The 27,033-nt window shown below is 46.5% G+C and overlaps 57 non-coding genes across 57 annotated transcripts; all 57 read right to left on the reverse strand.

Annotated features, from left to right (window-relative positions):
* Positions 1-122: 122 nt before the first annotated feature.
* LOC148859582 (5S ribosomal RNA) lies at positions 123-241 on the reverse strand. Its single transcript, XR_016096391.1, has one exon. It is a non-coding gene; the product is annotated as a 5S ribosomal RNA (ribosomal RNA).
* A 359-nt stretch (positions 242-600) lies between these two features.
* Positions 601-719, reverse strand: LOC148859583 (5S ribosomal RNA). Its single transcript, XR_016096439.1, has one exon. It is a non-coding gene; the product is annotated as a 5S ribosomal RNA (ribosomal RNA).
* A 359-nt stretch (positions 720-1,078) lies between these two features.
* On the reverse strand, positions 1,079-1,197 carry LOC148859584 (5S ribosomal RNA). Its single transcript, XR_016096207.1, has one exon. It is a non-coding gene; the product is annotated as a 5S ribosomal RNA (ribosomal RNA).
* Positions 1,198-1,556: 359 nt separating this feature from the next.
* Positions 1,557-1,675, reverse strand: LOC148859585 (5S ribosomal RNA). Its single transcript, XR_016095948.1, has one exon. It is a non-coding gene; the product is annotated as a 5S ribosomal RNA (ribosomal RNA).
* A 359-nt stretch (positions 1,676-2,034) lies between these two features.
* Positions 2,035-2,153, reverse strand: LOC148859586 (5S ribosomal RNA). Its single transcript, XR_016095689.1, has one exon. It is a non-coding gene; the product is annotated as a 5S ribosomal RNA (ribosomal RNA).
* A 359-nt stretch (positions 2,154-2,512) lies between these two features.
* LOC148859587 (5S ribosomal RNA) lies at positions 2,513-2,631 on the reverse strand. The gene has a single exon (XR_016098528.1). It is a non-coding gene; the product is annotated as a 5S ribosomal RNA (ribosomal RNA).
* Positions 2,632-2,990: 359 nt separating this feature from the next.
* On the reverse strand, positions 2,991-3,109 carry LOC148859588 (5S ribosomal RNA). The gene has a single exon (XR_016095632.1). It is a non-coding gene; the product is annotated as a 5S ribosomal RNA (ribosomal RNA).
* Positions 3,110-3,468: 359 nt separating this feature from the next.
* On the reverse strand, positions 3,469-3,587 carry LOC148859589 (5S ribosomal RNA). Its single transcript, XR_016095949.1, has one exon. It is a non-coding gene; the product is annotated as a 5S ribosomal RNA (ribosomal RNA).
* Positions 3,588-3,946: 359 nt separating this feature from the next.
* LOC148859590 (5S ribosomal RNA) lies at positions 3,947-4,065 on the reverse strand. The gene has a single exon (XR_016098532.1). It is a non-coding gene; the product is annotated as a 5S ribosomal RNA (ribosomal RNA).
* Positions 4,066-4,424: 359 nt separating this feature from the next.
* Positions 4,425-4,543, reverse strand: LOC148859591 (5S ribosomal RNA). Its single transcript, XR_016098536.1, has one exon. It is a non-coding gene; the product is annotated as a 5S ribosomal RNA (ribosomal RNA).
* A 359-nt stretch (positions 4,544-4,902) lies between these two features.
* LOC148859592 (5S ribosomal RNA) lies at positions 4,903-5,021 on the reverse strand. Its single transcript, XR_016098539.1, has one exon. It is a non-coding gene; the product is annotated as a 5S ribosomal RNA (ribosomal RNA).
* Positions 5,022-5,380: 359 nt separating this feature from the next.
* On the reverse strand, positions 5,381-5,499 carry LOC148859593 (5S ribosomal RNA). The gene has a single exon (XR_016095950.1). It is a non-coding gene; the product is annotated as a 5S ribosomal RNA (ribosomal RNA).
* Positions 5,500-5,858: 359 nt separating this feature from the next.
* On the reverse strand, positions 5,859-5,977 carry LOC148859594 (5S ribosomal RNA). The gene has a single exon (XR_016096783.1). It is a non-coding gene; the product is annotated as a 5S ribosomal RNA (ribosomal RNA).
* A 359-nt stretch (positions 5,978-6,336) lies between these two features.
* On the reverse strand, positions 6,337-6,455 carry LOC148859595 (5S ribosomal RNA). The gene has a single exon (XR_016095690.1). It is a non-coding gene; the product is annotated as a 5S ribosomal RNA (ribosomal RNA).
* A 359-nt stretch (positions 6,456-6,814) lies between these two features.
* On the reverse strand, positions 6,815-6,933 carry LOC148859596 (5S ribosomal RNA). The gene has a single exon (XR_016098541.1). It is a non-coding gene; the product is annotated as a 5S ribosomal RNA (ribosomal RNA).
* Positions 6,934-7,292: 359 nt separating this feature from the next.
* LOC148859597 (5S ribosomal RNA) lies at positions 7,293-7,411 on the reverse strand. The gene has a single exon (XR_016098543.1). It is a non-coding gene; the product is annotated as a 5S ribosomal RNA (ribosomal RNA).
* Positions 7,412-7,770: 359 nt separating this feature from the next.
* LOC148859598 (5S ribosomal RNA) lies at positions 7,771-7,889 on the reverse strand. Its single transcript, XR_016095633.1, has one exon. It is a non-coding gene; the product is annotated as a 5S ribosomal RNA (ribosomal RNA).
* Positions 7,890-8,248: 359 nt separating this feature from the next.
* On the reverse strand, positions 8,249-8,367 carry LOC148859599 (5S ribosomal RNA). The gene has a single exon (XR_016095951.1). It is a non-coding gene; the product is annotated as a 5S ribosomal RNA (ribosomal RNA).
* A 359-nt stretch (positions 8,368-8,726) lies between these two features.
* Positions 8,727-8,845, reverse strand: LOC148859600 (5S ribosomal RNA). Its single transcript, XR_016098544.1, has one exon. It is a non-coding gene; the product is annotated as a 5S ribosomal RNA (ribosomal RNA).
* A 359-nt stretch (positions 8,846-9,204) lies between these two features.
* Positions 9,205-9,323, reverse strand: LOC148859601 (5S ribosomal RNA). The gene has a single exon (XR_016095862.1). It is a non-coding gene; the product is annotated as a 5S ribosomal RNA (ribosomal RNA).
* Positions 9,324-9,682: 359 nt separating this feature from the next.
* Positions 9,683-9,801, reverse strand: LOC148859602 (5S ribosomal RNA). The gene has a single exon (XR_016095634.1). It is a non-coding gene; the product is annotated as a 5S ribosomal RNA (ribosomal RNA).
* Positions 9,802-10,160: 359 nt separating this feature from the next.
* LOC148859603 (5S ribosomal RNA) lies at positions 10,161-10,279 on the reverse strand. Its single transcript, XR_016095952.1, has one exon. It is a non-coding gene; the product is annotated as a 5S ribosomal RNA (ribosomal RNA).
* Positions 10,280-10,638: 359 nt separating this feature from the next.
* On the reverse strand, positions 10,639-10,757 carry LOC148859604 (5S ribosomal RNA). The gene has a single exon (XR_016098545.1). It is a non-coding gene; the product is annotated as a 5S ribosomal RNA (ribosomal RNA).
* A 359-nt stretch (positions 10,758-11,116) lies between these two features.
* Positions 11,117-11,235, reverse strand: LOC148859605 (5S ribosomal RNA). The gene has a single exon (XR_016098546.1). It is a non-coding gene; the product is annotated as a 5S ribosomal RNA (ribosomal RNA).
* Positions 11,236-11,594: 359 nt separating this feature from the next.
* Positions 11,595-11,713, reverse strand: LOC148859606 (5S ribosomal RNA). The gene has a single exon (XR_016096089.1). It is a non-coding gene; the product is annotated as a 5S ribosomal RNA (ribosomal RNA).
* Positions 11,714-12,072: 359 nt separating this feature from the next.
* Positions 12,073-12,191, reverse strand: LOC148859607 (5S ribosomal RNA). The gene has a single exon (XR_016098547.1). It is a non-coding gene; the product is annotated as a 5S ribosomal RNA (ribosomal RNA).
* A 359-nt stretch (positions 12,192-12,550) lies between these two features.
* On the reverse strand, positions 12,551-12,669 carry LOC148859608 (5S ribosomal RNA). The gene has a single exon (XR_016098548.1). It is a non-coding gene; the product is annotated as a 5S ribosomal RNA (ribosomal RNA).
* A 359-nt stretch (positions 12,670-13,028) lies between these two features.
* LOC148859609 (5S ribosomal RNA) lies at positions 13,029-13,147 on the reverse strand. The gene has a single exon (XR_016096544.1). It is a non-coding gene; the product is annotated as a 5S ribosomal RNA (ribosomal RNA).
* Positions 13,148-13,506: 359 nt separating this feature from the next.
* On the reverse strand, positions 13,507-13,625 carry LOC148859610 (5S ribosomal RNA). Its single transcript, XR_016095691.1, has one exon. It is a non-coding gene; the product is annotated as a 5S ribosomal RNA (ribosomal RNA).
* A 359-nt stretch (positions 13,626-13,984) lies between these two features.
* Positions 13,985-14,103, reverse strand: LOC148859611 (5S ribosomal RNA). Its single transcript, XR_016098550.1, has one exon. It is a non-coding gene; the product is annotated as a 5S ribosomal RNA (ribosomal RNA).
* Positions 14,104-14,462: 359 nt separating this feature from the next.
* Positions 14,463-14,581, reverse strand: LOC148859612 (5S ribosomal RNA). The gene has a single exon (XR_016098551.1). It is a non-coding gene; the product is annotated as a 5S ribosomal RNA (ribosomal RNA).
* Positions 14,582-14,940: 359 nt separating this feature from the next.
* LOC148859613 (5S ribosomal RNA) lies at positions 14,941-15,059 on the reverse strand. Its single transcript, XR_016098552.1, has one exon. It is a non-coding gene; the product is annotated as a 5S ribosomal RNA (ribosomal RNA).
* A 359-nt stretch (positions 15,060-15,418) lies between these two features.
* On the reverse strand, positions 15,419-15,537 carry LOC148859614 (5S ribosomal RNA). Its single transcript, XR_016095953.1, has one exon. It is a non-coding gene; the product is annotated as a 5S ribosomal RNA (ribosomal RNA).
* Positions 15,538-15,896: 359 nt separating this feature from the next.
* LOC148859615 (5S ribosomal RNA) lies at positions 15,897-16,015 on the reverse strand. Its single transcript, XR_016096208.1, has one exon. It is a non-coding gene; the product is annotated as a 5S ribosomal RNA (ribosomal RNA).
* A 359-nt stretch (positions 16,016-16,374) lies between these two features.
* Positions 16,375-16,493, reverse strand: LOC148859616 (5S ribosomal RNA). The gene has a single exon (XR_016095692.1). It is a non-coding gene; the product is annotated as a 5S ribosomal RNA (ribosomal RNA).
* Positions 16,494-16,852: 359 nt separating this feature from the next.
* Positions 16,853-16,971, reverse strand: LOC148859617 (5S ribosomal RNA). The gene has a single exon (XR_016096090.1). It is a non-coding gene; the product is annotated as a 5S ribosomal RNA (ribosomal RNA).
* Positions 16,972-17,330: 359 nt separating this feature from the next.
* LOC148859618 (5S ribosomal RNA) lies at positions 17,331-17,449 on the reverse strand. Its single transcript, XR_016098553.1, has one exon. It is a non-coding gene; the product is annotated as a 5S ribosomal RNA (ribosomal RNA).
* Positions 17,450-17,808: 359 nt separating this feature from the next.
* On the reverse strand, positions 17,809-17,927 carry LOC148859619 (5S ribosomal RNA). The gene has a single exon (XR_016098554.1). It is a non-coding gene; the product is annotated as a 5S ribosomal RNA (ribosomal RNA).
* Positions 17,928-18,286: 359 nt separating this feature from the next.
* LOC148859620 (5S ribosomal RNA) lies at positions 18,287-18,405 on the reverse strand. Its single transcript, XR_016095955.1, has one exon. It is a non-coding gene; the product is annotated as a 5S ribosomal RNA (ribosomal RNA).
* Positions 18,406-18,764: 359 nt separating this feature from the next.
* On the reverse strand, positions 18,765-18,883 carry LOC148859621 (5S ribosomal RNA). The gene has a single exon (XR_016096233.1). It is a non-coding gene; the product is annotated as a 5S ribosomal RNA (ribosomal RNA).
* A 359-nt stretch (positions 18,884-19,242) lies between these two features.
* On the reverse strand, positions 19,243-19,361 carry LOC148859622 (5S ribosomal RNA). The gene has a single exon (XR_016098555.1). It is a non-coding gene; the product is annotated as a 5S ribosomal RNA (ribosomal RNA).
* A 359-nt stretch (positions 19,362-19,720) lies between these two features.
* On the reverse strand, positions 19,721-19,839 carry LOC148859623 (5S ribosomal RNA). The gene has a single exon (XR_016095693.1). It is a non-coding gene; the product is annotated as a 5S ribosomal RNA (ribosomal RNA).
* A 359-nt stretch (positions 19,840-20,198) lies between these two features.
* On the reverse strand, positions 20,199-20,317 carry LOC148859624 (5S ribosomal RNA). Its single transcript, XR_016096091.1, has one exon. It is a non-coding gene; the product is annotated as a 5S ribosomal RNA (ribosomal RNA).
* A 359-nt stretch (positions 20,318-20,676) lies between these two features.
* LOC148859625 (5S ribosomal RNA) lies at positions 20,677-20,795 on the reverse strand. The gene has a single exon (XR_016098556.1). It is a non-coding gene; the product is annotated as a 5S ribosomal RNA (ribosomal RNA).
* Positions 20,796-21,154: 359 nt separating this feature from the next.
* Positions 21,155-21,273, reverse strand: LOC148859626 (5S ribosomal RNA). The gene has a single exon (XR_016098557.1). It is a non-coding gene; the product is annotated as a 5S ribosomal RNA (ribosomal RNA).
* A 359-nt stretch (positions 21,274-21,632) lies between these two features.
* On the reverse strand, positions 21,633-21,751 carry LOC148859627 (5S ribosomal RNA). The gene has a single exon (XR_016095956.1). It is a non-coding gene; the product is annotated as a 5S ribosomal RNA (ribosomal RNA).
* A 359-nt stretch (positions 21,752-22,110) lies between these two features.
* Positions 22,111-22,229, reverse strand: LOC148859628 (5S ribosomal RNA). The gene has a single exon (XR_016096234.1). It is a non-coding gene; the product is annotated as a 5S ribosomal RNA (ribosomal RNA).
* A 359-nt stretch (positions 22,230-22,588) lies between these two features.
* Positions 22,589-22,707, reverse strand: LOC148859629 (5S ribosomal RNA). The gene has a single exon (XR_016098558.1). It is a non-coding gene; the product is annotated as a 5S ribosomal RNA (ribosomal RNA).
* Positions 22,708-23,066: 359 nt separating this feature from the next.
* On the reverse strand, positions 23,067-23,185 carry LOC148859630 (5S ribosomal RNA). Its single transcript, XR_016098559.1, has one exon. It is a non-coding gene; the product is annotated as a 5S ribosomal RNA (ribosomal RNA).
* A 359-nt stretch (positions 23,186-23,544) lies between these two features.
* On the reverse strand, positions 23,545-23,663 carry LOC148859631 (5S ribosomal RNA). Its single transcript, XR_016098561.1, has one exon. It is a non-coding gene; the product is annotated as a 5S ribosomal RNA (ribosomal RNA).
* A 359-nt stretch (positions 23,664-24,022) lies between these two features.
* LOC148859632 (5S ribosomal RNA) lies at positions 24,023-24,141 on the reverse strand. Its single transcript, XR_016095957.1, has one exon. It is a non-coding gene; the product is annotated as a 5S ribosomal RNA (ribosomal RNA).
* Positions 24,142-24,500: 359 nt separating this feature from the next.
* LOC148859633 (5S ribosomal RNA) lies at positions 24,501-24,619 on the reverse strand. Its single transcript, XR_016096235.1, has one exon. It is a non-coding gene; the product is annotated as a 5S ribosomal RNA (ribosomal RNA).
* A 359-nt stretch (positions 24,620-24,978) lies between these two features.
* LOC148859634 (5S ribosomal RNA) lies at positions 24,979-25,097 on the reverse strand. Its single transcript, XR_016098562.1, has one exon. It is a non-coding gene; the product is annotated as a 5S ribosomal RNA (ribosomal RNA).
* A 359-nt stretch (positions 25,098-25,456) lies between these two features.
* Positions 25,457-25,575, reverse strand: LOC148859635 (5S ribosomal RNA). Its single transcript, XR_016096046.1, has one exon. It is a non-coding gene; the product is annotated as a 5S ribosomal RNA (ribosomal RNA).
* A 359-nt stretch (positions 25,576-25,934) lies between these two features.
* On the reverse strand, positions 25,935-26,053 carry LOC148859636 (5S ribosomal RNA). Its single transcript, XR_016098564.1, has one exon. It is a non-coding gene; the product is annotated as a 5S ribosomal RNA (ribosomal RNA).
* Positions 26,054-26,412: 359 nt separating this feature from the next.
* LOC148859637 (5S ribosomal RNA) lies at positions 26,413-26,531 on the reverse strand. Its single transcript, XR_016095958.1, has one exon. It is a non-coding gene; the product is annotated as a 5S ribosomal RNA (ribosomal RNA).
* Positions 26,532-26,890: 359 nt separating this feature from the next.
* LOC148859638 (5S ribosomal RNA) lies at positions 26,891-27,009 on the reverse strand. Its single transcript, XR_016098566.1, has one exon. It is a non-coding gene; the product is annotated as a 5S ribosomal RNA (ribosomal RNA).
* Positions 27,010-27,033: the final 24 nt, after the last annotated feature.

Consider the following 27,033-nt stretch of genomic DNA (forward strand, 5'->3'; position numbering starts at 1 on the left):
TTCAGTAATGACGGTCGTTCCGCAAATGGTCCGAGTATCCGGCACGTTGTTTCCAGTTGTCTCGCCGAAACGACATATGGAATTTGCAAATAGTATATCAAAAATAAAATATTAATAAAATTGGGGTGCAACACGAGGACTTCCCAGGAGGTCACCCATCCTATTACTACTCTCGCCCAAGCACGCTTAACTTCGGAGTTCTGATGGGATCCGGTGCATTAGTGCTGGTATGATCGCACCCATTTGCTTCTTGTTCGCTTTAATCTTTATGCACTCATTATCTTGCTCCCCTCCGTTAATTCTTTCAGATTTGAAAAAACGGTGTATGCAACTTTCCTCCCTTGGTAACCGTGCACAAGCTCCCAGGTGAGCGGAGTTATTCCTTTCTAGATCTGCCGCATCCCCGGATAAATGTAGTAATATCGCGGGGCCCACAATGCACGACGAATGCCAAAAGCCCGGTTTTGCACCGTTCCCATTCAGTAATGACGGTCGTTCCGCAAATGGTCCGAGTATCCGGCACGTTGTTTCCACTTGTCTCGCCGAAACGACATATGGAATTTGCAAATAGTATATCAAAAATAAAATATTAATAAAATTGGGGAGCAACACAAGGACTTCCCAGGAGGTCACCCATCCTAGTACTACTCTCGCCCAAGCACGCTTAACTTCGGAGTTCTGATGGGATCCGGTGCATTAGTGCTGGTATGATCGCACCCGTTTGCTTCTTGTTCGTTTTAATCTTTATGCACTCATTATCTTGCTCCCCTCCGTTAATTCTTTCAGATTTGAAAAAACGGTATATGCAACTTTCCTCCCTTGGTTACCGTGCACAAGCTCCCAGGTGAGCGGAGTTATTCCTTTCTAGATCTGCCGCACCCCCGGATAAATGTAGTAATATCGCGGGGCCCACAATGCACGACGAATGCCAAAAGCCCGGTTTTGCACCGTTCCCATTCAGTAATGACGGTCGTTCCGCAAATGGTGCGAGTATCCGGCACGTTGTTTCCAGTTGTCTCGCCGAAACGACATATGGAATTTGCAAATAGTATATCAAAAATAAAATATTAATAAAATTGGGGTGCAACACGAGGACTTCCCAGGAGGTCACCCATCCTAGTACTACTCTCGCCCAAGCACGCTTAACTTCGGAGTTCTGATGGGATCCGGTGCATTAGTGCTGGTATGATAGCACCCGTTTGCTTCTTGTTCGCTTTAATCTTTATGCACTCATTATCTTGCTCACCTCCGTTAATTCTTTCAGTTTTGAAAAAACGGTGTATGCAACTTTCCTCCCTTGGTAACCGTGCACAAGCTCCCAGGTGAGCGGAGTTATTCCTTTCTAGATCTGCCGCATCCCCGGATAAATGTAGTAATATCGCGGGGCCCACAATGCACGACGAATGCCAAAAGCCCGGTTTTGCACCGTTCCCATTCAGTAATGACGGTCGTTCCGCAAATGGTCCGAGTATCCGGCACGTTGTTTCCACTTGTCTCGCCGAAACGACATATGGAATTTGCAAATAGTATATCAAAAATAAAATATTAATAAAATTGGGGAGCAACACGAGGACTTCCCAGGAGGTCACCCATCCTAGTACTACTCTCGCCCAAGCACGCTTAACTTCGGAGTTCTGATGGGATCCGGTGCATTAGTGCTGGTATGATCGCACCCGTTTGCTTCTTGTTCGTTTTAATCTTTATGCACTCATTATCTTGCTCCCCTCCGTTAATTCTTTCAGATTTGAAAAAACGGTATATGCAACTTTCCTCCCTTGGTTACCGTGCACAAGCTCCCAGGTGAGCGGAGTTATTCCTTTCTAGATCTGCCGCACCCCCGGATAAATGTAGTAATATCGCGGGGCCCACAATGCACGACGAATGCCAAAAGCCCGGTTTTGCACCGTTCCCATTCAGTAATGACGGTCGTTCCGCAAATGGTGCGAGTATCCGGCACGTTGTTTCCAGTTGTCTCGCCGAAACGACATATGGAATTTGCAAATAGTATATCAAAAATAAAATATTAATAAAATTGGGGTGCAACACGAGGACTTCCCAGGAGGTCACCCATCCTAGTACTACTCTCGCCCAAGCACGCTTAACTTCGGAGATCTGATGGGATCCGGTGCATTAGTGCTGGTATGATCGCACCCGTTTGCTTCTTGTTCGTTTTAATCTTTATGCACTCATTATCTTGCTCCCCTCCGTTAATTCTTTCAGATTTGAAAAAACGGTATATGCAACTTTCCTCCCTTGGTAACCGTGCACAAGCTCCCAGGTGAGCGGAGTTATTCCTTTCTAGATCTGCCGCATCCCCGGATAAATGTAGTAATATCGCGGGGCCCACAATGCACGACGAATGCCAAAAGCCCGGTTTTGCACCGTTCCCATTCAGTAATGACGGTCGTTCCGAAAATGGTCCGAGTATCCGGCACGTTGTTTCCAGTTGTCTCGCCGAAACGACATATGGAATTTGCAAATAGTATATCAAAAATAAAATATTAATAAAATTGGGGTGCAACACGAGGACTTCCCAGGAGGTCACCCATCCTAGTACTACTCTCGCCCAAGCACGCTTAACTTCGGAGTTCTGATGGGATCCGGTGCATTAGTGCTGGTATGATCGCACCCGTTTGCTTCTTGTTCGCTTTAATCTTTATGCACTCATTATCTTGCTCACCTCCGTTAATTCTTTCAGTTTTGAAAAAACGGTGTATGCAACTTTCCTCCCTTGGTGACCGTGCACAAGCTCCCAGGTGAGCGGAGTTATTCCTTTCTAGATCTGCCGCATCCCCGGATAAATGTAGTAATATCGCGGGGCCCACAATGCACGACGAATGCCAAAAGCCCGGTTTTGCACCGTTCCCATTCAGTAATGACGGTCGTTCCGCAAATGGTGCGAGTATCCGGCACGTTGTTTCCAGTTGTCTCGCCGAAACGACATATGGAATTTGCAAATAGTATATCAAAAATAAAATATTAATAAAATTGGGGTGCAACACGAGGACTTCCCAAGAGGTCACCCATCCTAGTACTACTCTCGCCCAAGCACGCTTAACTTCGGAGTTCTGATGGGATCCGGTGCATTAGTGCTGGTATGATCGCACCCGTTTGCTTCTTGTTCGCTTTAATCTTTATGCACTCATTATCTTGCTCCCCTCCGTTAATTCTTTCAGATTTGAAAAAACGGTGTATGCAACTTTCCTCCCTTGGTAACCGTGCACAAGCTCCCAGGTGAGCGGAGTTATTCCTTTCTAGATCTGCCGCATCCCCGGATAAATGTAGTAATATCGCGGGGCCCACAATGCACGACGAATGCCAAAAGCCCGGTTTTGCACCGTTCCCATTCAGTAATGACGGTCGTTCCGCAAATGGTCCGAGTATCCGGCACGTTGTTTCCAGTTGTCTCGCCGAAACGACATATGGAATTTGCAAATAGTATATCAAAAATAAAATATTAATAAAATTGGGGAGCAACACGAGGACTTCCCAGGAGGTCACCCATCCTAGTACTACTCTCGCCCAAGCACGCTTAACTTCGGAGTTCTGATGGGATCCGGTGCATTAGTGCTGGTATGATCGCACCCGTTTGCTTCTTGTTCGTTTTAATCTTTATGCACTCATTATCTTGCTCCCCTCCGTTAATTCTTTCAGATTTGAAAAAACGGTATATGCAACTTTCCTCCCTTGGTTACCGTGCACAAGCTCCCAGGTGAGCGGAGTTATTCCTTTCTAGATCTGCCGCATCCCCGGATAAATGTAGTAATATCGCGGGGCCCACAATGCACGACGAATGCCAAAAGCCCGGTTTTGCACCGTTCCCATTCAGTAATGACGGTCGTTCCGCAAATGGTGCGAGTATCCGGCACGTTGTTTCCAGTTGTCTCGCCGAAACGACATATGGAATTTGCAAATAGTATATCAAAAATAAAATATTAATAAAATTGGGGTGCAACACGAGGACTTCCCAGGAGGTCACCCATCCTAGTACTACTCTCGCCCAAGCACGCTTAACTTCGGAGTTCTGATGGGATCCGGTGCATTAGTGCTGGTATGATCGCACCCGTTTGCTTCTTGTTCGCTTTAATCTTTATGCACTCATTATCTTGCTCACCTCCGTTAATTCTTTCAGTTTTGAAAAAACGGTGTATGCAACTTTCCTCCCTTGGTGACCGTGCACAAGCTCCCAGGTGAGCGGAGTTATTCCTTTCTAGATCTGCTGCATCCCCGGATAAATGTAGTAATATCGCGGGGCCCACAATGCACGACGAATGCCAAAAGACCGGTTTTGCACCGTTCCCATTCAGTAATGACGGTCGTTCCGCAAATGGTCCGAGTATCCGGCACGTTGTTTCCAGTTGTCTCGCCGAAACGACATATGGAATTTGCAAATAGTATATCAAAAATAAAATATTAATAAAATTGGGGTGCAACACGAGGACTTCCCAGGAGGTCACCCATCCTAGTACTACTCTCGCCCAAGCACGCTTAACTTCGGAGTTCTGATGGGATCCGGTGCATTAGTGCTGGTATGATCGCACCCGTTTGCTTCTTGTTCGTTTTAATCTTTATGCACTCATTATCTTGCTCCCCTCCGTTAATTCTTTCAGATTTGAAAAAACGGTATATGCAACTTTCCTCCCTTGGTTACCGTGCACAAGCTCCCAGGTGAGCGGAGTTATTCCTTTCTAGATCTGCCGCACCCCCGGATAAATGTAGTAATATCGCGGGGCCCACAATGCACGACGAATGCCAAAAGCCCGGTTTTGCACCGTTCCCATTCAGTAATGACGGTCGTTCCGCAAATGGTGCGAGTATCCGGCACGTTGTTTCCAGTTGTCTCGCCGAAACGACATATGGAATTTGCAAATAGTATATCAAAAATAAAATATTAATAAAATTGGGGTGCAACACGAGGACTTCCCAGGAGGTCACCCATCCTAGTACTACTCTCGCCCAAGCACGCTTAACTTCGGAGTTCTGATGGGATCCGGTGCATTAGTGCTGGTATGATCGCACCCGTTTGCTTCTTGTTCGCTTTAATCTTTATGCACTCATTATCTTGCTCCCCTCCGTTAATTCTTTCAGATTTGAAAAAACGGTGTATGCAACTTTCCTCCCTTGGTAACCGTGCACAAGCTCCCAGGTGAGCGGAGTTATTCCTTTCTAGATCTGCCGCATCCCCGGATAAATGTAGTAATATCGCGGGGCCCACAATGCACGACGAATGCCAAAAGCCCGGTTTTGCACCGTTCCCATTCAGTAATGACGGTCGTTCCGCAAATGGTCCGAGTATCCGGCACGTTGTTTCCAGTTGTCTCGCCGAAACGACATATGGAATTTGCAAATAGTATATCAAAAATAAAATATTAATAAAATTGGGGAGCAACACGAGGACTTCCCAGGAGGTCACCCATCCTAGTACTACTCTCGCCCAAGCACGCTTAACTTCGGAGTTCTGATGGGATCCGGTGCATTAGTGCTGGTATGATCGCACCCGTTTGCTTCTTGTTCGTTTTAATCTTTATGCACTCATTATCTTGCTCCCCTCCGTTAATTCTTTCAGATTTGAAAAAACGGTATATGCAACTTTCCTCCCTTGGTTACCGTGCACAAGCTCCCAGGTGAGCGGAGTTATTCCTTTCTAGATCTGCCGCATCCCCGGATAAATGTAGTAATATCGCGGGGCCCACAATGCACGACGAATGCCAAAAGCCCGGTTTTGCACCGTTCCCATTCAGTAATGACGGTCGTTCCGCAAATGGTGCGAGTATCCGGCACGTTGTTTCCAGTTGTCTCGCCGAAACGACATATGGAATTTGCAAATAGTATATCAAAAATAAAATATTAATAAAATTGGGGAGCAACACGAGGACTTCCCAGGAGGTCACCCATCCTAGTACTACTCTCGCCCAAGCACGCTTAACTTCGGAGTTCTGATGGGATCCGGTGCATTAGTGCTGGTATGATAGCACCCGTTTGCTTCTTGTTCGCTTTAATCTTTATGCACTCATTATCTTGCTCACCTCCGTTAATTCTTTCAGATTTGAAAAAACGGTGTATGCAACTTTCCTCCCTTGGTGACCGTGCACAAGCTCCCAGGTGAGCGGAGTTATTCCTTTCTAGATCTGCCGCATCCCCGGATAAATGTAGTAATATCGCGGGGCCCACAATGCACGACGAATGCCAAAAGCCCGGTTTTGCACCGTTCCCATTCAGTAATGACGGTCGTTCCGCAAATGGTCCGAGTATCCGGCACGTTGTTTCCAGTTGTCTCGCCGAAACGACATATGGAATTTGCAAATAGTATATCAAAAATAAAATATTAATAAAATTGGGGTGCAACACGAGGACTTCCCAGGAGGTCACCCATCCTAGTACTACTCTCGCCCAAGCACGCTTAACTTCGGAGATCTGATGGGATCCGGTGCATTAGTGCTGGTATGATCGCACCCGTTTGCTTCTTGTTCGTTTTAATCTTTATGCACTCATTATCTTGCTCCCCTCCGTTAATTCTTTCAGATTTGAAAAAACGGTATATGCAACTTTCCTCCCTTGGTAACCGTGCACAAGCTCCCAGGTGAGCGGAGTTATTCCTTTCTAGATCTGCCGCATCCCCGGATAAATGTAGTAATATCGCGGGGCCCACAATGCACGACGAATGCCAAAAGCCCGGTTTTGCACCGTTCCCATTCAGTAATGACGGTCGTTCCGAAAATGGTCCGAGTATCCGGCACGTTGTTTCCAGTTGTCTCGCCGAAACGACATATGGAATTTGCAAATAGTATATCAAAAATAAAATATTAATAAAATTGGGGTGCAACACGAGGACTTCCCAGGAGGTCACCCATCCTAGTACTACTCTCGCCCAAGCACGCTTAACTTCGGAGTTCTGATGGGATCCGGTGCATTAGTGCTGGTATGATCGCACCCGTTTGCTTCTTGTTCGCTTTAATCTTTATGCACTCATTATCTTGCTCACCTCCGTTAATTCTTTCAGTTTTGAAAAAACGGTGTATGCAACTTTCCTCCCTTGGTGACCGTGCACAAGCTCCCAGGTGAGCGGAGTTATTCCTTTCTAGATCTGCCGCATCCCCGGATAAATGTAGTAATATCGCGGGGCCCACAATGCACGACGAATGCCAAAAGACCGGTTTTGCACCGTTCCCATTCAGTAATGACGGTCGTTCTGCAAATGGTCCGAGTATCCGGCACGTTGTTTCCAGTTGTCTCGCCGAAACGACATATGGAATTTGCAAATAGTATATCAAAAATAAAATATTAATAAAATTGGGGTGCAACACGAGGACTTCCCAGGAGGTCACCCATCCTAGTACTACTCTCGCCCAAGCACGCTTAACTTCGGAGTTCTGATGGGATCCGGTGCATTAGTGCTGGTATGATCGCACCCGTTTGCTTCTTGTTCGTTTTAATCTTTATGCACTCATTATCTTGCTCCCCTCCGTTAATTCTTTCAGATTTGAAAAAACGGTATATGCAACTTTCCTCCCTTGGTTACCGTGCACAAGCTCCCAGGTGAGCGGAGTTATTCCTTTCTAGATCTGCCGCACCCCCGGATAAATGTAGTAATATCGCGGGGCCCACAATGCACGACGAATGCCAAAAGCCCGGTTTTGCACCGTTCCCATTCAGTAATGACGGTCGTTCCGCAAATGGTGCGAGTATCCGGCACGTTGTTTCCAGTTGTCTCGCCGAAACGACATATGGAATTTGCAAATAGTATATCAAAAATAAAATATTAATAAAATTGGGGTGCAACACGAGGACTTCCCAAGAGGTCACCCATCCTAGTACTACTCTCGCCCAAGCACGCTTAACTTCGGAGTTCTGATGGGATCCGGTGCATTAGTGCTGGTATGATCGCACCCGTTTGCTTCTTGTTCGCTTTAATCTTTATGCACTCATTATCTTGCTCCCCTCCGTTAATTCTTTCAGATTTGAAAAAACGGTGTATGCAACTTTCCTCCCTTGGTAACCGTGCACAAGCTCCCAGGTGAGCGGAGTTATTCCTTTCTAGATCTGCCGCATCCCCGGATAAATGTAGTAATATCGCGGGGCCCACAATGCACGACGAATGCCAAAAGCCCGGTTTTGCACCGTTCCCATTCAGTAATGACGGTCGTTCCGCAAATGGTCCGAGTATCCGGCACGTTGTTTCCAGTTGTCTCGCCGAAACGACATATGGAATTTGCAAATAGTATATCAAAAATAAAATATTAATAAAATTGGGGAGCAACACGAGGACTTCCCAGGAGGTCACCCATCCTAGTACTACTCTCGCCCAAGCACGCTTAACTTCGGAGTTCTGATGGGATCCGGTGCATTAGTGCTGGTATGATCGCACCCGTTTGCTTCTTGTTCGTTTTAATCTTTATGCACTCATTATCTTGCTCCCCTCCGTTAATTCTTTCAGATTTGAAAAAACGGTATATGCAACTTTCCTCCCTTGGTTACCGTGCACAAGCTCCCAGGTGAGCGGAGTTATTCCTTTCTAGATCTGCCGCATCCCCGGATAAATGTAGTAATATCGCGGGGCCCACAATGCACGACGAATGCCAAAAGCCCGGTTTTGCACCGTTCCCATTCAGTAATGACGGTCGTTCCGCAAATGGTGCGAGTATCCGGCACGTTGTTTCCAGTTGTCTCGCCGAAACGACATATGGAATTTGCAAATAGTATATCAAAAATAAAATATTAATAAAATTGGGGTGCAACACGAGGACTTCCCAGGAGGTCACCCATCCTAGTACTACTCTCGCCCAAGCACGCTTAACTTCGGAGTTCTGATGGGATCCGGTGCATTAGTGCTGGTATGATCGCACCCGTTTGCTTCTTGTTCGCTTTAATCTTTATGCACTCATTATCTTGCTCACCTCCGTTAATTCTTTCAGTTTTGAAAAAACGGTGTATGCAACTTTCCTCCCTTGGTGACCGTGCACAAGCTCCCAGGTGAGCGGAGTTATTCCTTTCTAGATCTGCCGCATCCCCGGATAAATGTAGTAATATCGCGGGGCCCACAATGCACGACGAATGCCAAAAGACCGGTTTTGCACCGTTCCCATTCAGTAATGACGGTCGTTCTGCAAATGGTCCGAGTATCCGGCACGTTGTTTCCAGTTGTCTCGCCGAAACGACATATGGAATTTGCAAATAGTATATCAAAAATAAAATATTAATAAAATTGGGGTGCAACACGAGGACTTCCCAGGAGGTCACCCATCCTAATACTACTCTCGCCCAAGCACGCTTAACTTCGGAGTTCTGATGGGATCCGGTGCATTAGTGCTGGTATGATCGCACCCGTTTGCTTCTTGTTCGTTTTAATCTTTATGCACTCATTATCTTGCTCCCCTCCGTTAATTCTTTCAGATTTGAAAAAACGGTATATGCAACTTTCCTCCCTTGGTTACCGTGCACAAGCTCCCAGGTGAGCGGAGTTATTCCTTTCTAGATCTGCCGCACCCCCGGATAAATGTAGTAATATCGCGGGGCCCACAATGCACGACGAATGCCAAAAGCCCGGTTTTGCACCGTTCCCATTCAGTAATGACGGTCGTTCCGCAAATGGTGCGAGTATCCGGCACGTTGTTTCCAGTTGTCTCGCCGAAACGACATATGGAATTTGCAAATAGTATATCAAAAATAAAATATTAATAAAATTGGGGTGCAACACGAGGACTTCCCAAGAGGTCACCCATCCTAGTACTACTCTCGCCCAAGCACGCTTAACTTCGGAGTTCTGATGGGATCCGGTGCATTAGTGCTGGTATGATCGCACCCGTTTGCTTCTTGTTCGCTTTAATCTTTATGCACTCATTATCTTGCTCCCCTCCGTTAATTCTTTCAGATTTGAAAAAACGGTGTATGCAACTTTCCTCCCTTGGTAACCGTGCACAAGCTCCCAGGTGAGCGGAGTTATTCCTTTCTAGATCTGCCGCATCCCCGGATAAATGTAGTAATATCGCGGGGCCCACAATGCACGACGAATGCCAAAAGCCCGGTTTTGCACCGTTCCCATTCAGTAATGACGGTCGTTCCGCAAATGGTCCGAGTATCCGGCACGTTGTTTCCAGTTGTCTCGCCGAAACGACATATGGAATTTGCAAATAGTATATCAAAAATAAAATATTAATAAAATTGGGGAGCAACACGAGGACTTCCCAGGAGGTCACCCATCCTAGTACTACTCTCGCCCAAGCACGCTTAACTTCGGAGTTCTGATGGGATCCGGTGCATTAGTGCTGGTATGATCGCACCCGTTTGCTTCTTGTTCGTTTTAATCTTTATGCACTCATTATCTTGCTCCCCTCCGTTAATTCTTTCAGATTTGAAAAAACGGTATATGCAACTTTCCTCCCTTGGTTACCGTGCACAAGCTCCCAGGTGAGCGGAGTTATTCCTTTCTAGATCTGCCGCATCCCCGGATAAATGTAGTAATATCGCGGGGCCCACAATGCACGACGAATGCCAAAAGCCCGGTTTTGCACCGTTCCCATTCAGTAATGACGGTCGTTCCGCAAATGGTGCGAGTATCCGGCACGTTGTTTCCAGTTGTCTCGCCGAAACGACATATGGAATTTGCAAATAGTATATCAAAAATAAAATATTAATAAAATTGGGGTGCAACACGAGGACTTCCCAGGAGGTCACCCATCCTAGTACTACTCTCGCCCAAGCACGCTTAACTTCGGAGTTCTGATGGGATCCGGTGCATTAGTGCTGGTATGATCGCACCCGTTTGCTTCTTGTTCGCTTTAATCTTTATGCACTCATTATCTTGCTCACCTCCGTTAATTCTTTCAGATTTGAAAAAACGGTGTATGCAACTTTCCTCCCTTGGTGACCGTGCACAAGCTCCCAGGTGAGCGGAGTTATTCCTTTCTAGATCTGCCGCATCCCCGGATAAATGTAGTAATATCGCGGGGCCCACAATGCACGACGAATGCCAAAAGACCGGTTTTGCACCGTTCCCATTCAGTAATGACGGTCGTTCCGCAAATGGTCCGAGTATCCGGCACGTTGTTTCCAGTTGTCTCGCCGAAACGACATATGGAATTTGCAAATAGTATATCAAAAATAAAATATTAATAAAATTGGGGTGCAACACGAGGACTTCCCAGGAGGTCACCCATCCTAGTACTACTCTCGCCCAAGCACGCTTAACTTCGGAGTTCTGATGGGATCCGGTGCATTAGTGCTGGTATGATCGCACCCGTTTGCTTCTTGTTCGTTTTAATCTTTATGCACTCATTATCTTGCTCCCCTCCGTTAATTCTTTCAGATTTGAAAAAACGGTATATGCAACTTTCCTCCCTTGGTTACCGTGCACAAGCTCCCAGGTGAGCGGAGTTATTCCTTTCTAGATCTGCCGCATCCCCGGATAAATGTAGTAATATCGCGGGGCCCACAATGCACGACGAATGCCAAAAGCCCGGTTTTGCACCGTTCCCATTCAGTAATGACGGTCGTTCCGAAAATGGTCCGAGTATCCGGCACGTTGTTTCCAGTTGTCTCGCCGAAACGACATATGGAATTTGCAAATAGTATATCAAAAATAAAATATTAATAAAATTGGGGTGCAACACGAGGACTTCCCAGGAGGTCACCCATCCTAGTACTACTCTCGCCCAAGCACGCTTAACTTCGGAGTTCTGATGGGATCCGATGCATTAGTGCTGGTATGATCGCACCCGTTTGCTTCTTGTTCGCTTTAATCTTTATGCACTCATTATCTTGCTCACCTCCGTTAATTCTTTCAGATTTGAAAAAACGGTGTATGCAACTTTCCTCCCTTGGTGACCGTGCACAAGCTCCCAGGTGAGCGGAGTTATTCCTTTCTAGATCTGCCGCATCCCCGGATAAATGTAGTAATATCGCGGGGCCCACAATGCACGACGAATGCCAAAAGACCGGTTTTGCACCGTTCCCATTCAGTAATGACGGTCGTTCCGCAAATGGTCCGAGTATCCGGCACGTTGTTTCCAGTTGTCTCGCCGAAACGACATATGGAATTTGCAAATAGTATATCAAAAATAAAATATTAATAAAATTGGGGTGCAACACGAGGACTTCCCAGGAGGTCACCCATCCTAGTACTACTCTCGCCCAAGCACGCTTAACTTCGGAGTTCTGATGGGATCCGGTGCATTAGTGCTGGTATGATCGCACCCGTTTGCTTCTTGTTCGTTTTAATCTTTATGCACTCATTATCTTGCTCCCCTCCGTTAATTCTTTCAGATTTGAAAAAACGGTATATGCAACTTTCCTCCCTTGGTTACCGTGCACAAGCTCCCAGGTGAGCGGAGTTATTCCTTTCTAGATCTGCCGCATCCCCGGATAAATGTAGTAATATCGCGGGGCCCACAATGCACGACGAATGCCAAAAGCCCGATTTTGCACCGTTCCCATTCAGTAATGACGGTCGTTCCGCAAATGGTCCGAGTATCCGGCACGTTGTTTCCAGTTGTCTCGCCGAAACGACATATGGAATTTGCAAATAGTATATCAAAAATAAAATATTAATAAAATTGGGGTGCAACACGAGGACTTCCCAGGAGGTCACCCATCCTAGTACTACTCTCGCCCAAGCACGCTTAACTTCGGAGTTCTGATGGGATCCGGTGCATTAGTGCTGGTATGATCGCACCCATTTGCTTCTTGTTCGCTTTAATCTTTATGCACTCATTATCTTGCTCCCCTCCGTTAATTCTTTCAGATTTGAAAAAACGGTGTATGCAACTTTCCTCCCTTGGTAACCGTGCACAAGCTCCCAGGTGAGCGGAGTTATTCCTTTCTAGATCTGCCGCATCCCCGGATAAATGTAGTAATATCGCGGGGCCCACAATGCACGACGAATGCCAAAAGCCCGGTTTTGCACCGTTCCCATTCAGTAATGACGGTCGTTCCGCAAATGGTCCGAGTATCCGGCACGTTGTTTCCACTTGTCTCGCCGAAACGACATATGGAATTTGCAAATAGTATATCAAAAATAAAATATTAATAAAATTGGGGAGCAACACGAGGACTTCCCAGGAGGTCACCCATCCTAGTACTACTCTCGCCCAAGCACGCTTAACTTCGGAGTTCTGATGGGATCCGGAGCATTAGTGCTGGTATGATCGCACCCGTTTGCTTCTTGTTCGTTTTAATCTTTATGCACTCATTATCTTGCTCCCCTCCGTTAATTCTTTCAGATTTGAAAAAACGGTATATGCAACTTTCCTCCCTTGGTTACCGTGCACAAGCTCCCAGGTGAGCGGAGTTATTCCTTTCTAGATCTGCCGCACCCCCGGATAAATGTAGTAATATCGCGGGGCCCACAATGCACGACGAATGCCAAAAGCCCGGTTTTGCACCGTTCCCATTCAGTAATGACGGTCGTTCCGCAAATGGTGCGAGTATCCGGCACGTTGTTTCCAGTTGTCTCGCCGAAACGACATATGGAATTTGCAAATAGTATATCAAAAATAAAATATTAATAAAATTGGGGTGCAACACGAGGACTTCCCAGGAGGTCACCCATCCTAGTACTACTCTCGCCCAAGCACGCTTAACTTCGGAGATCTGATGGGATCCGGTGCATTAGTGCTGGTATGATCGCACCCGTTTGCTTCTTGTTCGTTTTAATCTTTATGCACTCATTATCTTGCTCCCCTCCGTTAATTCTTTCAGATTTGAAAAAACGGTATATGCAACTTTCCTCCCTTGGTAACCGTGCACAAGCTCCCAGGTGAGCGGAGTTATTCCTTTCTAGATCTGCCGCATCCCCGGATAAATGTAGTAATATCGCGGGGCCCACAATGCACGACGAATGCCAAAAGCCCGGTTTTGCACCGTTCCCATTCAGTAATGACGGTCGTTCCGAAAATGGTCCGAGTATCCGGCACGTTGTTTCCAGTTGTCTCGCCGAAACGACATATGGAATTTGCAAATAGTATATCAAAAATAAAATATTAATAAAATTGGGGTGCAACACGAGGACTTCCCAGGAGGTCACCCATCCTAGTACTACTCTCGCCCAAGCACGCTTAACTTCGGAGTTCTGATGGGATCCGGTGCATTAGTGCTGGTATGATCGCACCCGTTTGCTTCTTGTTCGCTTTAATCTTTATGCACTCATTATCTTGCTCACCTCCGTTAATTCTTTCAGTTTTGAAAAAACGGTGTATGCAACTTTCCTCCCTTGGTGACCGTGCACAAGCTCCCAGGTGAGCGGAGTTATTCCTTTCTAGATCTGCCGCATCCCCGGATAAATGTAGTAATATCGCGGGGCCCACAATGCACGACGAATGCCAAAAGACCGGTTTTGCACCGTTCCCATTCAGTAATGACGGTCGTTCCGCAAATGGTCCGAGTATCCGGCACGTTGTTTCCAGTTGTCTCGCCGAAACGACATATGGAATTTGCAAATAGTATATCAAAAATAAAATATTAATAAAATTGGGGTGCAACACGAGGACTTCCCAGGAGGTCACCCATCCTAGTACTACTCTCGCCCAAGCACGCTTAACTTCGGAGTTCTGATGGGATCCGGTGCATTAGTGCTGGTATGATCGCACCCGTTTGCTTCTTGTTCGTTTTAATCTTTATGCACTCATTATCTTGCTCCCCTCCGTTAATTCTTTCAGATTTGAAAAAACGGTATATGCAACTTTCCTCCCTTGGTTACCGTGCACAAACTCCCAGGTGAGCGGAGTTATTCCTTTCTAGATCTGCCGCATCCCCGGATAAATGTAGTAATATCGCGGGGCCCACAATGCACGACGAATGCCAAAAGCCCGATTTTGCACCGTTCCCATTCAGTAATGACGGTCGTTCCGCAAATGGTCCGAGTATCCGGCACGTTGTTTCCAGTTGTCTCGCCGAAACGACATATGGAATTTGCAAATAGTATATCAAAAATAAAATATTAATAAAATTGGGGTGCAACACGAGGACTTCCCAGGAGGTCACCCATCCTAGTACTACTCTCGCCCAAGCACGCTTAACTTCGGAGTTCTGATGGGATCCGGTGCATTAGTGCTGGTATGATCGCACCCGTTTGCTTCTTGTTCGCTTTAATCTTTATGCACTCATTATCTTGCTCCCCTCCGTTAATTCTTTCAGATTTGAAAAAACGGTGTATGCAACTTTCCTCCCTTGGTAACCGTGCACAAGCTCCCAGGTGAGCGGAGTTATTCCTTTCTAGATCTGCCGCATCCCCGGATAAATGTAGTAATATCGCGGGGCCCACAATGCACGACGAATGCCAAAAGCCCGGTTTTGCACCGTTCCCACTCAGTAATGACGGTCGTTCCGCAAATGGTCCGAGTATCCGGCACGTTGTTTCCACTTGTCTCGCCGAAACGACATATGGAATTTGCAAATAGTATATCAAAAATAAAATATTAATAAAATTGGGGAGCAACACGAGGACTTCCCAGGAGGTCACCCATCCTAGTACTACTCTCGCCCAAGCACGCTTAACTTCGGAGTTCTGATGGGATCCGGTGCATTAGTGCTGGTATGATCGCACCCGTTTGCTTCTTGTTCGTTTTAATCTTTATGCACTCATTATCTTGCTCCCCTCCGTTAATTCTTTCAGATTTGAAAAAACGGTATATGCAACTTTCCTCCCTTGGTTACCGTGCACAAGCTCCCAGGTGAGCGGAGTTATTCCTTTCTAGATCTGCCGCACCCCCGGATAAATGTAGTAATATCGCGGGGCCCACAATGCACGACGAATGCCAAAAGCCCGGTTTTGCACCGTTCCCATTCAGTAATGACGGTCGTTCCGCAAATGGTGCGAGTATCCGGCACGTTGTTTCCAGTTGTCTCGCCGAAACGACATATGGAATTTGCAAATAGTATATCAAAAATAAAATATTAATAAAATTGGGGTGCAACACGAGGACTTCCCAGGAGGTCACCCATCCTAGTACTACTCTCGCCCAAGCACGCTTAACTTCGGAGTTCTGATGGGATCCGGTGCATTAGTGCTGGTATGATAGCACCCGTTTGCTTCTTGTTCGCTTTAATCTTTATGCACTCATTATCTTGCTCACCTCCGTTAATTCTTTCAGTTTTGAAAAAACGGTGTATGCAACTTTCCTCCCTTGGTGACCGTGCACAAGCTCCCAGGTGAGCGGAGTTATTCCTTTCTAGATCTGCCGCATCCCCGGATAAATGTAGTAATATCGCGGGGCCCACAATGCACGACGAATGCCAAAAGCCCGGTTTTGCACCGTTCCCATTCAGTAATGACGGTCGTTCCGCAAATGGTCCGAGTATCCGGCACGTTGTTTCCAGTTGTCTCGCCGAAACGACATATGGAATTTGCAAATAGTATATCAAAAATAAAATATTAATAAAATTGGGGTGCAACACGAGGACTTCCCAGGAGGTCACCCATCCTAGTACTACTCTCGCCCAAGCACGCTTAACTTCGGAGATCTGATGGGATCCGGTGCATTAGTGCTGGTATGATCGCACCCGTTTGCTTCTTGTTCGTTTTAATCTTTATGCACTCATTATCTTGCTCCCCTCCGTTAATTCTTTCAGATTTGAAAAAACGGTATATGCAACTTTCCTCCCTTGGTAACCGTGCACAAGCTCCCAGGTGAGCGGAGTTATTCCTTTCTAGATCTGCCGCATCCCCGGATAAATGTAGTAATATCGCGGGGCCCACAATGCACGACGAATGCCAAAAGCCCGGTTTTGCACCGTTCCCATTCAGTAATGACGGTCGTTCCGAAAATGGTCCGAGTATCCGGCACGTTGTTTCCAGTTGTCTCGCCGAAACGACATATGGAATTTGCAAATAGTATATCAAAAATAAAATATTAATAAAATTGGGGTGCAACACGAGGACTTCCCAGGAGGTCACCCATCCTAGTACTACTCTCGCCCAAGCACGCTTAACTTCGGAGTTCTGATGGGATCCGATGCATTAGTGCTGGTATGATCGCACCCGTTTGCTTCTTGTTCGCTTTAATCTTTATGCACTCATTATCTTGCTCACCTCCGTTAATTCTTTCAGTTTTGAAAAAACGGTGTATGCAACTTTCCTCCCTTGGTGACCGTGCACAAGCTCCCAGGTGAGCGGAGTTATTCCTTTCTAGATCTGCCGCATCCCCGGATAAATGTAGTAATATCGCGGGGCCCATAATGCACGACGAATGCCAAAAGACCGGTTTTGCACCGTTCCCATTCAGTAATGACGGTCGTTCCGCAAATGGTCCGAGTATCCGGCACGTTGTTTCCAGTTGTCTCGCCGAAACGACATATGGAATTTGCAAATAGTATATCAAAAATAAAATATTAATAAAATTGGGGTGCAACACGAGGACTTCCCAGGAGGTCACCCATCCTAGTACTACTCTCGCCCAAGCACGCTTAACTTCGGAGTTCTGATGGGATCCGGTGCATTAGTGCTGGTATGATCGCACCCGTTTGCTTCTTGTTCGTTTTAATCTTTATGCACTCATTATCTTGCTCCCCTCCGTTAATTCTTTCAGATTTGAAAAAACGGTATATGCAACTTTCCTCCCTTGGTTACCGTGCACAAGCTCCCAGGTGAGCGGAGTTATTCCTTTCTAGATCTGCCGCATCCCCGGATAAATGTAGTAATATCGCGGGGCCCACAATGCACGACGAATGCCAAAAGCCCGATTTTGCACCGTTCCCATTCAGTAATGACGGTCGTTCCGCAAATGGTCCGAGTATCCGGCACGTTGTTTCCAGTTGTCTCGCCGAAACGACATATGGAATTTGCAAATAGTATATCAAAAATAAAATATTAATAAAATTGGGGTGCAACACGAGGACTTCCCAGGAGGTCACCCATCCTAGTACTACTCTCGCCCAAGCACGCTTAACTTCGGAGTTCTGATGGGATCCGGTGCATTAGTGCTGGTATGATCGCACCCATTTGCTTCTTGTTCGCTTTAATCTTTATGCACTCATTATCTTGCTCCCCTCCGTTAATTCTTTCAGATTTGAAAAAACGGTGTATGCAACTTTCCTCCCTTGGTAACCGTGCACAAGCTCCCAGGTGAGCGGAGTTATTCCTTTCTAGATCTGCCGCATCCCCGGATAAATGTAGTAATATCGCGGGGCCCACAATGCACGACGAATGCCAAAAGCCCGGTTTTGCACCGTTCCCATTCAGTAATGACGGTCGTTCCGCAAATGGTCCGAGTATCCGGCACGTTGTTTCCACTTGTCTCGCCGAAACGACATATGGAATTTGCAAATAGTATATCAAAAATAAAATATTAATAAAATTGGGGAGCAACACGAGGACTTCCCAGGAGGTCACCCATCCTAGTACTACTCTCGCCCAAGCACGCTTAACTTCGGAGTTCTGATGGGATCCGGTGCATTAGTGCTGGTATGATCGCACCCGTTTGCTTCTTGTTCGTTTTAATCTTTATGCACTCATTATCTTGCTCCCCTCCGTTAATTCTTTCAGATTTGAAAAAACGGTATATGCAACTTTCCTCCCTTGGTTACCGTGCACAAGCTCCCAGGTGAGCGGAGTTATTCCTTTCTAGATCTGCCGCACCCCCGGATAAATGTAGTAATATCGCGGGGCCCACAATGCACGACGAATGCCAAAAGCCCGGTTTTGCACCGTTCCCATTCAGTAATGACGGTCGTTCCGCAAATGGTGCGAGTATCCGGCACGTTGTTTCCAGTTGTCTCGCCGAAACGACATATGGAATTTGCAAATAGTATATCAAAAATAAAATATTAATAAAATTGGCGTGCAACACGAGGACTTCCCAGGAGGTCACCCATCCTAGTACTACTCTCGCCCAAGCACGCTTAACTTCGGAGATCTGATGGGATCCGGTGCATTAGTGCTGGTATGATCGCACCCGTTTGCTTCTTGTTCGTTTTAATCTTTATGCACTCATTATCTTGCTCCCCTCCGTTAATTCTTTCAGATTTGAAAAAACGGTATATGCAACTTTCCTCCCTTGGTAACCGTGCACAAGCTCCCAGGTGAGCGGAGTTATTCCTTTCTAGATCTGCCGCATCCCCGGATAAATGTAGTAATATCGCGGGGCCCACAATGCACGACGAATGCCAAAAGCCCGGTTTTGCACCGTTCCCATTCAGTAATGACGGTCGTTCCGAAAATGGTCCGAGTATCCGGCACGTTGTTTCCAGTTGTCTCGCCGAAACGACATATGGAATTTGCAAATAGTATATCAAAAATAAAATATTAATAAAATTGGGGTGCAACACGAGGACTTCCCAGGAGGTCACCCATCCTAGTACTACTCTCGCCCAAGCACGCTTAACTTCGGAGTTCTGATGGGATCCGGTGCATTAGTGCTGGTATGATCGCACCCGTTTGCTTCTTGTTCGCTTTAATCTTTATGCACTCATTATCTTGCTCACCTCCGTTAATTCTTTCAGTTTTGAAAAAACGGTGTATGCAACTTTCCTCCCTTGGTGACCGTGCACAAGCTCCCAGGTGAGCGGAGTTATTCCTTTCTAGATCTGCCGCATCCCCGGATAAATGTAGTAATATCGCGGGGCCCACAATGCACGACGAATGCCAAAAGACCGGTTTTGCACCGTTCCCATTCAGTAATGACGGTCGTTCCGCAAATGGTCCGAGTATCCGGCACGTTGTTTCCAGTTGTCTCGCCGAAACGACATATGGAATTTGCAAATAGTATATCAAAAATAAAATATTAATAAAATTGGGGTGCAACACGAGGACTTCCCAGGAGGTCACCCATCCTAGTACTACTCTCGCCCAAGCACGCTTAACTTCGGAGATCTGATGGGATCCGGTGCATTAGTGCTGGTATGATCGCACCCGTTTGCTTCTTGTTCGTTTTAATCTTTATGCACTCATTATCTTGCTCCCCTCCGTTAATTCTTTCAGATTTGAAAAAACGGTATATGCAACTTTCCTCCCTTGGTAACCGTGCACAAGCTCCCAGGTGAGCGGAGTTATTCCTTTCTAGATCTGCCGCATCCCCGGATAAATGTAGTAATATCGCGGGGCCCACAATGCACGACGAATGCCAAAAGCCCGGTTTTGCACCGTTCCCATTCAGTAATGACGGTCGTTCCGAAAATGGTCCGAGTATCCGGCACGTTGTTTCCAGTTGTCTCGCCGAAACGACATATGGAATTTGCAAATAGTATATCAAAAATAAAATATTAATAAAATTGGGGTGCAACACGAGGACTTCCCAGGAGGTCACCCATCCTAGTACTACTCTCGCCCAAGCACGCTTAACTTCGGAGTTCTGATGGGATCCGATGCATTAGTGCTGGTATGATCGCACCCGTTTGCTTCTTGTTCGCTTTAATCTTTATGCACTCATTATCTTGCTCACCTCCGTTAATTCTTTCAGTTTTGAAAAAACGGTGTATGCAACTTTCCTCCCTTGGTGACCGTGCACAAGCTCCCAGGTGAGCGGAGTTATTCCTTTCTAGATCTGCCGCATCCCCGGATAAATGTAGTAATATCGCGGGGCCCACAATGCACGACGAATGCCAAAAGACCGGTTTTGCACCGTTCCCATTCAGTAATGACGGTCGTTCTGCAAATGGTCCGAGTATCCGGCACGTTGTTTCCAGTTGTCTCGCCGAAACGACATATGGAATTTGCAAATAGTATATCAAAAATAAAATATTAATAAAATTGGGGTGCAACACGAGGACTTCCCAGGAGGTCACCCATCCTAGTACTACTCTCGCCCAAGCACGCTTAACTTCGGAGTTCTGATGGGATCCGGTGCATTAGTGCTGGTATGATCGCACCCGTTTGCTTCTTGTTCGTTTTAATCTTTATGCACTCATTATCTTGCTCCCCTCCGTTAATTCTTTCAGATTTGAAAAAACGGTATATGCAACTTTCCTCCCTTGGTTACCGTGCACAAGCTCCCAGGTGAGCGGAGTTATTCCTTTCTAGATCTGCCGCATCCCCGGATAAATGTAGTAATATCGCGGGGCCCACAATGCACGACGAATGCCAAAAGCCCGATTTTGCACCGTTCCCATTCAGTAATGACGGTCGTTCCGCAAATGGTCCGAGTATCCGGCACGTTGTTTCCAGTTGTCTCGCCGAAACGACATATGGAATTTGCAAATAGTATATCAAAAATAAAATATTAATAAAATTGGGGTGCAACACGAGGACTTCCCAGGAGGTCACCCATCCTAGTACTACTCTCGCCCAAGCACGCTTAACTTCGGAGTTCTGATGGGATCCGGTGCATTAGTGCTGGTATGATCGCACCCATTTGCTTCTTGTTCGCTTTAATCTTTATGCACTCATTATCTTGCTCCCCTCCGTTAATTCTTTCAGATTTGAAAAAACGGTGTATGCAACTTTCCTCCCTTGGTAACCGTGCACAAGCTCCCAGGTGAGCGGAGTTATTCCTTTCTAGATCTGCCGCATCCCCGGATAAATGTAGTAATATCGCGGGGCCCACAATGCACGACGAATGCCAAAAGCCCGGTTTTGCACCGTTCCCATTCAGTAATGACGGTCGTTCCGCAAATGGTCCGAGTATCCGGCACGTTGTTTCCACTTGTCTCGCCGAAACGACATATGGAATTTGCAAATAGTATATCAAAAATAAAATATTAATAAAATTGGGGAGCAACACGAGGACTTCCCAGGAGGTCACCCATCCTAGTACTACTCTCGCCCAAGCACGCTTAACTTCGGAGTTCTGATGGGATCCGGTGCATTAGTGCTGGTATGATCGCACCCGTTTGCTTCTTGTTCGTTTTAATCTTTATGCACTCATTATCTTGCTCCCCTCCGTTAATTCTTTCAGATTTGAAAAAACGGTATATGCAACTTTCCTCCCTTGGTTACCGTGCACAAGCTCCCAGGTGAGCGGAGTTATTCCTTTCTAGATCTGCCGCACCCCCGGATAAATGTAGTAATATCGCGGGGCCCACAATGCACGACGAATGCCAAAAGCCCGGTTTTGCACCGTTCCCATTCAGTAATGACGGTCGTTCCGCAAATGGTGCGAGTATCCGGCACGTTGTTTCCAGTTGTCTCGCCGAAACGACATATGGAATTTGCAAATAGTATATCAAAAATAAAATATTAATAAAATTGGCGTGCAACACGAGGACTTCCCAGGAGGTCACCCATCCTAGTACTACTCTCGCCCAAGCACGCTTAACTTCGGAGATCTGATGGGATCCGGTGCATTAGTGCTGGTATGATCGCACCCGTTTGCTTCTTGTTCGTTTTAATCTTTATGCACTCATTATCTTGCTCCCCTCCGTTAATTCTTTCAGATTTGAAAAAACGGTATATGCAACTTTCCTCCCTTGGTAACCGTGCACAAGCTCCCAGGTGAGCGGAGTTATTCCTTTCTAGATCTGCCGCATCCCCGGATAAATGTAGTAATATCGCGGGGCCCACAATGCACGACGAATGCCAAAAGCCCGGTTTTGCACCGTTCCCATTCAGTAATGACGGTCGTTCCGAAAATGGTCCGAGTATCCGGCACGTTGTTTCCAGTTGTCTCGCCGAAACGACATATGGAATTTGCAAATAGTATATCAAAAATAAAATATTAATAAAATTGGGGTGCAACACGAGGACTTCCCAGGAGGTCACCCATCCTAGTACTACTCTCGCCCAAGCACGCTTAACTTCGGAGTTCTGATGGGATCCGGTGCATTAGTGCTGGTATGATCGCACCCGTTTGCTTCTTGTTCGCTTTAATCTTTATGCACTCATTATCTTGCTCACCTCCGTTAATTCTTTCAGTTTTGAAAAAACGGTGTATGCAACTTTCCTCCCTTGGTGACCGTGCACAAGCTCCCAGGTGAGCGGAGTTATTCCTTTCTAGATCTGCCGCATCCCCGGATAAATGTAGTAATATCGCGGGGCCCACAATGCACGACGAATGCCAAAAGACCGGTTTTGCACCGTTCCCATTCAGTAATGACGGTCGTTCTGCAAATGGTCCGAGTATCCGGCACGTTGTTTCCAGTTGTCTCGCCGAAACGACATATGGAATTTGCAAATAGTATATCAAAAATAAAATATTAATAAAATTGGGGTGCAACACGAGGACTTCCCAGGAGGTCACCCATCCTAGTACTACTCTCGCCCAAGCACGCTTAACTTCGGAGTTCTGATGGGATCCGGTGCATTAGTGCTGGTATGATCGCACCCGTTTGCTTCTTGTTCGTTTTAATCTTTATGCACTCATTATCTTGCTCCCCTCCGTTAATTCTTTCAGATTTGAAAAAACGGTATATGCAACTTTCCTCCCTTGGTTACCGTGCACAAGCTCCCAGGTGAGCGGAGTTATTCCTTTCTAGATCTGCCGCATCCCCGGATAAATGTAGTAATATCGCGGGGCCCACAATGCACGACGAATGCCAAAAGCCCGATTTTGCACCGTTCCCATTCAGTAATGACGGTCGTTCCGCAAATGGTCCGAGTATCCGGCACGTTGTTTCCAGTTGTCTCGCCGAAACGACATATGGAATTTGCAAATAGTATATCAAAAATAAAATATTAATAAAATTGGGGTGCAACACGAGGACTTCCCAGGAGGTCACCCATCCTAGTACTACTCTCGCCCAAGCACGCTTAACTTCGGAGTTCTGATGGGATCCGGTGCATTAGTGCTGGTATGATCGCACCCATTTGCTTCTTGTTCGCTTTAATCTTTATGCACTCATTATCTTGCTCCCCTCCGTTAATTCTTTCAGATTTGAAAAAACGGTGTATGCAACTTTCCTCCCTTGGTAACCGTGCACAAGCTCCCAGGTGAGCGGAGTTATTCCTTTCTAGATCTGCCGCATCCCCGGATAAATGTAGTAATATCGCGGGGCCCACAATGCACGACGAATGCCAAAAGCCCGGTTTTGCACCGTTCCCATTCAGTAATGACGGTCGTTCCGCAAATGGTCCGAGTATCCGGCACGTTGTTTCCACTTGTCTCGCCGAAACGACATATGGAATTTGCAAATAGTATATCAAAAATAAAATATTAATAAAATTGGGGAGCAACACGAGGACTTCCCAGGAGGTCACCCATCCTAGTACTACTCTCGCCCAAGCACGCTTAACTTCGGAGTTCTGATGGGATCCGGTGCATTAGTGCTGGTATGATCGCACCCGTTTGCTTCTTGTTCGTTTTAATCTTTATGCACTCATTATCTTGCTCCCCTCCGTTAATTCTTTCAGATTTGAAAAAACGGTATATGCAACTTTCCTCCCTTGGTTACCGTGCACAAGCTCCCAGGTGAGCGGAGTTATTCCTTTCTAGATCTGCCGCACCCCCGGATAAATGTAGTAATATCGCGGGGCCCACAATGCACGACGAATGCCAAAAGCCCGGTTTTGCACCGTTCCCATTCAGTAATGACGGTCGTTCCGCAAATGGTGCGAGTATCCGGCACGTTGTTTCCAGTTGTCTCGCCGAAACGACATATGGAATTTGCAAATAGTATATCAAAAATAAAATATTAATAAAATTGGCGTGCAACACGAGGACTTCCCAGGAGGTCACCCATCCTAGTACTACTCTCGCCCAAGCACGCTTAACTTCGGAGATCTGATGGGATCCGGTGCATTAGTGCTGGTATGATCGCACCCGTTTGCTTCTTGTTCGTTTTAATCTTTATGCACTCATTATCTTGCTCCCCTCCGTTAATTCTTTCAGATTTGAAAAAACGGTATATGCAACTTTCCTCCCTTGGTAACCGTGCACAAGCTCCCAGGTGAGCGGAGTTATTCCTTTCTAGATCTGCCGCATCCCCGGATAAATGTAGTAATATCGCGGGGCCCACAATGCACGACGAATGCCAAAAGCCCGGTTTTGCACCGTTCCCATTCAGTAATGACGGTCGTTCCGCAAATGGTCCGAGTATCCGGCACGTTGTTTCCAGTTGTCTCGCCGAAACGACATATGGAATTTGCAAATAGTATATCAAAAATAAAATATTAATAAAATTGGGGTGCAACACGAGGACTTCCCAGGAGGTCACCCATCCTAGTACTACTCTCGCCCAAGCACGCTTAACTTCGGAGTTCTGATGGGATCCGGTGCATTAGTGCTGGTATGATCGCACCCGTTTGCTTCTTGTTCGCTTTAATCTTTATGCACTCATTATCTTGCTCACCTCCGTTAATTCTTTCAGTTTTGAAAAAACGGTGTATGCAACTTTCCTCCCTTGGTGACCGTGCACAAGCTCCCAGGTGAGCGGAGTTATTCCTTTCTAGATCTGCCGCATCCCCGGATAAATGTAGTAATATCGCGGGGCCCACAATGCACGACGAATGCCAAAAGACCGGTTTTGCACCGTTCCCATTCAGTAATGACGGTCGTTCTGCAAATGGTCCGAGTATCCGGCACGTTGTTTCCAGTTGTCTCGCCGAAACGACATATGGAATTTGCAAATAGTATATCAAAAATAAAATATTAATAAAATTGGGGTGCAACACGAGGACTTCCCAGGAGGTCACCCATCCTAGTACTACTCTCACCCAAGCACGCTTAACTTCGGAGTTCTGATGGGATCCGGTGCATTAGTGCTGGTATGATCGCACCCGTTTGCTTCTTGTTCGTTTTAATCTTTATGCACTCATTATCTTGCTCCCCTCCGTTAATTCTTTCAGATTTGAAAAAACGGTATATGCAACTTTCCTCCCTTGGTTACCGTGCACAAGCTCCCAGGTGAGCGGAGTTATTCCTTTCTAGATCTGCCGCATCCCCGGATAAATGTAGTAATATCGCGGGGCCCACAATGCACGACGAATGCCAAAAGCCCGATTTTGCACCGTTCCCATTCAGTAATGACGGTCGTTCCGCAAATGGTCCGAGTATCCGGCACGTTGTTTCCAGTTGTCTCGCCGAAACGACATATGGAATTTGCAAATAGTATATCAAAAATAAAATATTAATAAAATTGGGGTGCAACACGAGGACTTCCCAGGAGGTCACCCATCCTAGTACTACTCTCGCCCAAGCACGCTTAACTTCGGAGTTCTGATGGGATCCGGTGCATTAGTGCTGGTATGATCGCACCCATTTGCTTCTTGTTCGCTTTAATCTTTATGCACTCATTATCTTGCTCCCCTCCGTTAATTCTTTCAGATTTGAAAAAACGGTGTATGCAACTTTCCTCCCTTGGTAACCGTGCACAAGCTCCCAGGTGAGCGGAGTTATTCCTTTCTAGATCTGCCGCATCCCCGGATAAATGTAGTAATATCGCGGGGCCCACAATGCACGACGAATGCCAAAAGCCCGGTTTTGCACCGTTCCCATTCAGTAATGACGGTCGTTCCGCAAGTGGTCCGAGTATCCGGCACGTTGTTTCCACTTGTCTCGCCGAAACGACATATGGAATTTGCAAATAGTATATCAAAAATAAATTATTAATAAAATTGGGGAGCAACACGAGGACTTCCCAGGAGGTCACCCATCCTAGTACTACTCTCGCCCAAGCACGCTTAACTTCGGAGTTCTGATGGGATCCGGTGCATTAGTGCTGGTATGATCGCACCCGTTTGCTTCTTGTTCGTTTTAATCTTTATGCACTCATTATCTTGCTCCCCTCCGTTAATTCTTTCAGATTTGAAAAAACGGTATATGCAACTTTCCTCCCTTGGTTACCGTGCACAAGCTCCCAGGTGAGCGGAGTTATTCCTTTCTAGATCTGCCGCACCCCCGGATAAATGTAGTAATATCGCGGGGCCCACAATGCACGACGAATGCCAAAAGCCCGGTTTTGCACCGTTCCCATTCAGTAATGACGGTCGTTCCGCAAATGGTGCGAGTATCCGGCACGTTGTTTCCAGTTGTCTCGCCGAAACGACATATGGAATTTGCAAATAGTATATCAAAAATAAAATATTAATAAAATTGGGGTGCAACACGAGGACTTCCCAGGAGGTCACCCATCCTAGTACTACTCTCGCCCAAGCACGCTTAACTTCGGAGTTCTGATGGGATCCGGTGCATTAGTGCTGGTATGATCGCACCCGTTTGCTTCTTGTTCGCTTTAATC

This window comes from Nelumbo lutea, chromosome 4 (assembly GCF_056320005.1).
Source record: "Nelumbo lutea isolate HS-2025 chromosome 4, American lotus-T2T, whole genome shotgun sequence".
Lineage (NCBI taxonomy): Eukaryota > Viridiplantae > Streptophyta > Magnoliopsida > Proteales > Nelumbonaceae > Nelumbo > Nelumbo lutea.